At 37.7% G+C, this 8,496-nt stretch overlaps 1 long non-coding RNA gene across 1 annotated transcript; it reads left to right on the top strand.

Annotated features, from left to right (window-relative positions):
- Positions 1 to 3,510: 3,510 nt before the first annotated feature.
- On the top strand, positions 3,511 to 7,140 carry LOC148686867 (uncharacterized). Its single transcript, XR_015948146.1, has 3 exons — positions 3,511 to 3,645; positions 6,062 to 6,277; positions 6,870 to 7,140. It is a non-coding gene; the product is annotated as an uncharacterized LOC148686867 (long non-coding RNA).
- The last annotated feature ends 1,356 nt before the right edge of the window (positions 7,141 to 8,496 follow it).

The following is an 8,496-nucleotide window of genomic DNA, read 5'->3' as shown; positions in this document are numbered from 1 at the left end:
ATAATAAATTATTATTATTATTATTATTATTATTATTATTATTATTATTATACCAACAAACTGAACCAGGTCCCGTTTCATGATATCAGCTTCATCGTGATATGCTGCTGAATAACAATTATTTTGCTTGTTACAGGTAGGTAGCCATGTTGGTCTGACATAGTCAAAACAAAATTTAAAAAATCCTTCCAGTAGCACCTTAGAGACCAACTAAGTTTGTCATAGGTATGAGCTTTCGTGTGCATGCACACTTCTTCAGATGCACACTTCTTCAGATATTGCTTGTTTATTACATTTATACCCTGCCTAGAACCAGGGAGACCCATTCAGCCATGATGCTCAGTAGGTGACCATTTTGCAGTCACCATCTTTCAGCCTAGTTTACCCAATAGGTTTAATTTTAAGGCAAAACATGGAGAGTTGAAGAACTATGTATGGCACCTTAAACTCCTTGGAGAAAAGGGTGAGATTTTTTAAATAAAAAATACTCAAAACAGAACTCTTTCACGCACTGAGGCCTTTAATTCTTTTACCACAACTCTCAGACTTAGGAATGCTCAGCTAATCCTCCTCCCCTCTGAACCGGCTTATAGGCTCAGAATATTTTAATGCCAAAGAACATGCCTAATTCTACATACATAATTAGCTTTCTCCTGAAAATCCTGATTAAATGATTTGCCCACAAATTCTACAAATTCTGATTTGCACTAATCAGCATTGATGACAGGCTCATTCCTCTTTGAAATGTCAGCAAATGATATGAAATCAATCTGTATTCTGCCTGTTCTTTGAAAATGGCTTAATTGAAAGAACAAAGCCATTGGAAACCATACATAAAAGTATTACAGTATTTCATTATATTCATATTAAAGATTTAAGACATTAAATATTTAAGAGTCAATTATTGTCAATGTTCTTCTAAAGCACTCTGTTTTGATGCACTGCTCACAATAATGGAACATGGGTAATAAATAATTTCAGGAATATATTCCTAATCTAGAGATTAGGTCAGGGGTCCCCAAACTAAGGCCCGGGGGCCGGATGCGGCCCAATCGCCTTCTAAATCTGGCCCGCGGACAGTCCGGGAATCAGCATGTTTTTACATGAGTAGAATGTGTCCTTTTATTTAAAATGCATCTCTGGGTTATTTGTGGGGCCTGCCTGGTCTTTTTACATGAGTAGAATGTGTCCTTTTATTTAAAATGCATCTCTGGGTTATTTGTGGGGCATAGGAATTCGTTCATATTTTTTTCCAAAATATAGTCCGGCCCCCCACAAGGTCTGAGGGACAGTGGACCGGCCCCCTGCTGAAAAAGTTTGCTGACCCCTGGATTAGGTTCACCTGTCCAGTATCCTGTTTCTGACAGTGGCCAGCCAAATGCTTTCAATGACATGAAGAAATAACAAAATCACTTTTCCTCAGATGTGTGCCAACACATGACCAAAAACGAAACATCTGCCATAGGAGAGGATGAGAGTTATATTCACCATGTTTACACAGAGTACTGTAGTCACATTGAAATTAATTGACCTATGTTAGTTATGATAATTTCAATGGGTCCACCCTGAGTAGAAGTTGGTTGAATACAACCCATACATCTTAAGCTTTTGCAATACTGACCTGGAGGCTTCTCAAGTATAGTTTGATCATGATATGCTGTTGGATATCTCAAGGGAGTAGAAAGTTACATTTTCAGCTCTTTGTGATGTGGCCAAACTATTACATGGGGGGGGGGGAGAAAACATCTTTGATGGCTACTACTAGAACTGGCAAAGCTGATTTTAAAAGGCCTTTCTATACCTTCATGAAGGATAAGGCTATCAATGGCTAGTAGCTACGATGACGATGCTCTGCCTTTGCAGTAGGAGGCAATAATGCATCTCAATACTAGCTGATGGAAGCCATAGGAGGGGAGATTGCTAGTGTGCTTGGGTCCTGCTTGCCAGTTTCCCACAGGCAAATGCATGGCCACTGTGAGAACAGGATGCAGAGAAGATGAGCCAGTAGCCTACTCCTGCAAGATCTTCTTGCGGTGTTTTGTTCTTGTTCATTTCATTTTGTACACCAGAAAGATCATTTTTGCACACTCACAAAACAATCAGGCAAGGGGCAAGCCAGGCTCACTCAACGTATGAGTCAATCTCCTCATTGCTCTGTCCTGGTGATGGTATTCTCCGTTATTTTGTCCCATGGTTTTTGTATTTAAAACTGCTTTAATTGTTGATCTGTTAGCAACTGATCAAGTCTTATAATCTATTATCAGTTATGTCCCTTTGTAAAATATGTAATCCTGTTTAGACCTGTTGAGGTGTGGGGCATCGCCTCCTCTTGGCCTTTTCTTTGCTCCTCTTGAGTTGCAGCCAGGAAGGTCTAGCCCATGGGCATAGTCAAGGGGGTACAGGGAGGGGCAGCTTCCCCCCCCCATCAATAAAAATGAATAAAAATACATGGCTAACTGAGGTTCTGGCCCCCCTAACAAAAAGCCTCCCCCCAACAAAAACCCTGGCTACACCCATGGTCTGGCCTTACATTATCTTTTCACCTCCTCCATCCCATCCCTTTTATCTCAAGTCACATTCAACCTGCTGTCAATTCGTCTTTAACAGCAAAGTATTTTATCTTTACAAGTTGTTTACAGGTTATTTAAAAAAGGGCAACAGTGATTTACATTAAAGGAAATCAGTTTAGCTGACTAGAGAGACAGCCTGTGCTGAGGCTAGGATCCGCATCCTACTTGTACATATTTTTCTGTTGCCAACAGTGTTGGCAAAACTTTTACCTTGATTAACCTTTGTTAGTCGCACCAAGGGCAACATAAACATTGCTTTGGTTATGTCAACACCCGGAAACAAGTCATGCCGTTGCTGCATACTCATTGCACTTTTGAAACACATTTGAAACACACACACGTGAAATCTGGGTGCTGTAGTTTGTTAAGGGTTGCTGGGAATTATAATTCTGTGAGGGGTAAAGCGCAGGGCTCTTGGGGGAAAGAATGTGCTTCAATTGCACTTTAAAGGTATAGTGATTAGGCAGCATAAGATGAAAGGCTTTGGTTCCTGCTCTAAATAACTTGGGAGATCTCCCTATTGGTCATGTTTATGTCTGCTTCTACATGGGCTCCTTTTTCCAGGTTTGACCCAGCCCTCCTTCCTGGAAATAGGAATGTCTACATGTTTAGATTTGCTTTTTGTAAAAGGCATTAGTGCTAACACATATTTGTGGATGATATGCAACTAGCTCCTTTACAGTTTTTAAGTGTACACTTAAGATCTTTTATGTGTAAAGTGCCCTTAGGATAAGTTTATTCACATTAAGGGAGTCTCCTTTTGAAAAGTGCTGCTGTTGAAACCTGCACTGATGTAGAAAAAATAGGGGGTGGTTGGCTTTTGCTGCCCAATTCCCCAAGGGGACTGAGTCCCCAAAGTCCATGATCAGTGAGAGATGAATGGATGGGTCCAGGCAGGATAAAGTGAAAGCAAGACAGATCTTTATTTTTCTGTTGCAACAGAGTTCCCTCCACTCCTTGCAAGGAGGCAAGAGAGACCAACCAAGAAGAAACATCTCTTTTAAGGGTTTGCATTTTGTCATGGAGAAGAAGCACATCCCCTCTACAAACATTCAGAAATTATATCACACACAAGGTGAGGTTACTGTGGCTCAGACAGGCCAAGGTGTGATATTTCTGAGGATTTAGAAAGTTTTACATAGTTCCAGACAGAGTTAACACAAAACATTAGCATTTGATAAGACAATCAGGATGCCAGCCAGACATCCCTCAATGCAGAGCATCTGGGCAAATAATGACAATTAATAGAAAGGAGGTTCATAGATATAGGAGAGGATGGCTGTCTGCCTACCTGTTCACAGGCAAGGGGGATTTAGGAGGCAGAGGAAATATTTAGAGTCTTCAGGAGATCCAAGATGGCTTTTGGATTGCTCTCCTGTACAATTTTTGACATGTTCTTTATATACTTATGTATGTGTGTTTACCTTGTACAATTATCAACATCTATTCTGTATCTGAGACCTTAGAATTCCTGTAAAACACCTTATACTCTCTCTCTAGAATCATTCTACTTTCATTGAATAAATATATACAGTATGTATACCGAAAGGCAAGATATCTATTAGAGCTTAAAATCTTTGGGCTTCATTTGTAAGCAGACTGTTGTCCTGAGGATTTTGTCCTCTCTTTGTAATTAAGTGAAGTCACTCATCTAAGAGCACCTGCCAAATCCAGCTGTTCAGAAACAGCAGGATGCATATTAGATCCAAATGCACGTACAAGTATATTTCTTTAAAAAGGCCATAGCCCACTAAGGTACTTATGTAGACCCACTGGCCTCCATTTTCATAATTAAAGCAAGGTCTGGAAAACCTTGCTTAAATTCACTTTTTTGGAAGTGAAAATGGAGGCCAGTGAGTCTACACTAGTACTGTACCTTAGCGTACTATGACCTTTCCCCAAGAAATATATTGTTATGCGTTTAAACAAGTTGTATTCAACTTCTTGTACATTATATGCTACCCATAGAAATTATAGGATATTGTATAGAGTGCATTAACTTGCTTGACATGTTACATGTTACATAACATTTGCACCTCCTCTCCGCTTGCTGGAATCCTGGCTGTCCTTACAAGTGAGGCAGCAAAAGCTTCTGACTGCTTGAACCCTCATCTCTCCTTCTTCCCTTGGCAAGCACACACACAACGTGATTTCCGAAGACCACTGCATACCCACTCATTAACAAGAGCTGTTTCTTGCCAGAGGAAAGAAAGAATTGTTGGTCTGGCCTTTAAAGAAAGAAAAAAAGTTTCTTGTTATCTTTAGTTCAGAGAGCTCCATTCTTTATCTATTGCACAGCATTTCCAGAAAAGGTTACAGGGGCTGGGACAGCAATAACCCTATCTCCCAACGCAAGTCTATAATTGCTTGATGTAACTCAACTGATAGGTGAAAGGTCTGTGAAAGACCCAGGAAAATGCAGACAAACATTAAATGGGAGAAATTCAACATCACCGTCTTCTAATCAATTGACGCAAGCATTTCTGTTTGCCAAGAGGAACAACCTCTCTCCTCCCCTGCGTGCTGTGCTGAGGATTCTCCTGACTCTCCAGAGTGAATTTGGGGAAAGGCGTGGACAGGAGCAGGAGAAGAAAAGCCCTGTTGCATTAGCAGGAGCCCTTAGACTGACTTCTGCTAGAATACAGAGTTAGTTAAATCTAAGCCAAAGTCTTATTTTTATTAAAACAACTCTATTTTAAACAAAGGCGTAGAGTAAGATCTTAAAATTTAATAAATAATAATAAATATATTCAATAGTAACAGAATATTTCATGGCTGCCAGACCCACTTTAGCTGGTATATAGGCAGTGGGATAGCTCAGTTATTAAGAGCATGAGACTCATAATTTCAAGGTCATGGGTTCGAGCCCCACGTTGGGCAAAAAGATTCCAGCATTGCAGGGTGTTGGACTAGATGACCCTCATGGTCCCTTCCAACTCTATGAATCATAGAATCATAGAGTTGGAAGAGACCACAAGGGCCATCCAGTCCAACCCCCTGCCAAGCTGGAAATACCACCAAAGCATTCCTGACATATGCCTGTCAAGCCTCTGCTTAAAGACCTCCAAAGAAGGAGACTCCACCACACTCCTTGGTAGCAAATTCCACTGCCGAACAGCTCTTACTGTCAGGAAGTTCTTCCTAATGGTTAGGTGGAATCTTCTTTCTTTCTATGATTCTATGAAGATACTGAGTCATAATTAAAACCTAAGTTGGAACTGCTTATGATAATATTTATAAGAAATATGGAGTGGACTTGTAAACATTACACCTTTCCTTTTGATATGCTCAAGCATAAATTCACTAATCAAACTATGTAGTAAATAAATTCTATTAGTAAATAAATTATTTACTAATTAGTATTAGTAAATTACTATTAGTAAATAAATTCACTAATCAAACTATGTCATATATTCAACTGTTCTTGTAATCTGGATATTGCCCTAAAAGTAGCGTTTAAACTGTTATTGGCATCTTCATTTTATCAACAGTTGCCTCATTGGTGAAATGGGATTCTGAAGCTATTTATGAAGACCATCAAGCTGTTGTTTCGTGTGCTTTGTTCAGAATGCTCCAAGAGAGGCACAGAAAAGGCCCTGTTATTTATTTTATGTCCATCCACCACACTTTCAACTGTGGGGGGGGGGGACACCGAGCAGGGCTCAGTCCATGAGCAGGACAAAAAACAAGCATACAACCAGTTACAGGTAGGTAGCCGTGTTGGTCTGACGCAGTCAAAATAAAAATAAAAAATCCTTCCAGTAGAGACCTGGTATGAACAGAGACATAGGATTCTTATTTCATTATACATGATCAAGCTTTCTTTAGCACCTCAGCTTTTTCCTGCAAGACCACTCCTATCAGCCCATCACCCATTCCCATCACCCCCCCCACCCTCTGACTATACATAAGGGTCTGGTTACTTCTGTTTCAGTGTATCTGAAGAAGTGTGCATGCACACGAAAGCTCATACCTATGACAAACCAGGGTGGATAAAAATCAATGATTTTTTTAAAAAAATCGGATTTTTTTTATTTAAATTGTTTTTTATTTAAATTGGATTTTTTTAAATAAAATGCTTTTTGAGGAAAATATATTACCATCCAAAGGTTATTCCATCATGAAAAAAATATTAGTTTTTTAATTATGTAGAATAAGGTTGTATATGTGTTTTTTTTAGGTAAATAAATTCCATTAATCCATTCACAATGTCATGTTCTTCCAGATGTTTTTGTAAGATTATTGGGCAGTTTCTCTGCCTACAAGATATTATCACAGATGCTTGGTTTACTTTTGCAGTTCTCAAAACTGAATTTGACTCAACAGAGATCACATGCCTCTTCTTCACAGCAAAAATGTTATAACATGAACAGAGTTGAGAAAAAGACCTTAATCCTATTGTTCTACAAACCTATGAATACAGAAACAACCCCTTCAGTGCTAAGTTTCAAGAAGTTCAGTGAATAGAATAGAAACAATATTTTTCTGATTGTTTGGAGTGGACAGTATTTAAGTTTTTCATGTGTAGGCTGGGCTGACAGTCTAAGTTTCTTAATATATATATATATATATATATATATATATATATATATATATATATATATATATATATATATATTGTTTAGCCAAATTAGTTAACAAACATGGATGTTTGTTTAAGCAAATAACATATGCTGTAATGTTATTGTTAAGGTAATGATTATTTTTCTCCTTCCTAAGTACAACAGTAAAGTTGTCCAAATATGAATGATTAACCTATTAAACTGGGGATATAAAACTAATATGAAAAGTTGTTATTCTAAAAATCTTCATCTACTTGCATATTTAAGTTATACCAGCAAGAATTAGTCTTTATGTAGAAAACGATGATTTAAATCAAGCCTTACTGACTAGTGATTTTAATCGTGATTTAAATCAGTTGGCACAAATCCACCCTGGCACAAGTTCTGCTTTGCTGTTATAAACCTAGCATTTAGATATATTTTTCTAAACTAAAAAGCCCCAAATGCTTTAGCTTTGCCTAACAGATAAGGTGCTCCAGCTCTCTGCTAAATTTTGGTTGTACCTTTTCCAGTTCTACAGTGCCATTTTTGAAAAAGGTTTGACCATACATGTACATAGTATTGCATAAGGGCAGTTATGATATGGACTGTTCTATTTACTGTCCCAAATTGGGCAGATATTCACTAGCTTATATGAGTGTAAATAAAGGATTTTGAAGATGTTCAGACGCTAACCCTGAGATGGGAGGAGAAGCAAGCTTTGGAACAAATTTAGCTAGCTCCTAAGGTATTTCAAAAATTGGGAACTCATCTTCTTCTTTGTTTAGCCAAATTAGTTAACAAAACATGGATGTTTGTTTAAGCAAATAACATATGCTGTAATATTATTGTTTCAGTTGAATAAATCTATTTAAATTGTTATTATTAAGGTAATGATTATTTTTCTCCTTCCTAAGTACAACAGTAAAGTTGTCCAATATGAATGATTAACCTATTAATCTGGGGATAAAAAACTAATATGAAAAGTTGTTATTCTAAAAATCTTCATCTACTTGCATATTAAAGTTATACCAGCAAGAATTAGTCTTTATGTAGAAAACTATTATTTAAATCAAGCCTTACTGACTAGTGATTTAAATCGTGATTTAAATCAAATCCACCCAGTGACAATCTTAGTTGGTCTCTTAGGTGCTACTGGAAGGATTTTTTATTTTTATTTAAACGAACAACCAGTTAGATTAATAATACCAGATATGATTTTGGGAAGGTCTACATACCAGGAGTTGGAAAATATATGACAAACCTAAATCATCACACTGTTTTGTGCTAAATCTACAAACTTTGGCATGAACAACATAAAACTACAAGATTAAGGGAGAACCAACTGGGAATACAAGACCCAGTGTGCTTTTCGGAAATAATCT

The sequence above is a fragment of the Zootoca vivipara genome, chromosome 2, assembly GCF_965207765.1.
Source record: "Zootoca vivipara chromosome 2, rZooViv2.hap1.1, whole genome shotgun sequence".
Taxonomy (NCBI): domain Eukaryota; kingdom Metazoa; phylum Chordata; class Lepidosauria; order Squamata; family Lacertidae; genus Zootoca; species Zootoca vivipara.
The sequence above is the reverse complement of the archived record's forward strand: the minus strand, read 5'-3'. Positions and strand labels throughout refer to the sequence as shown.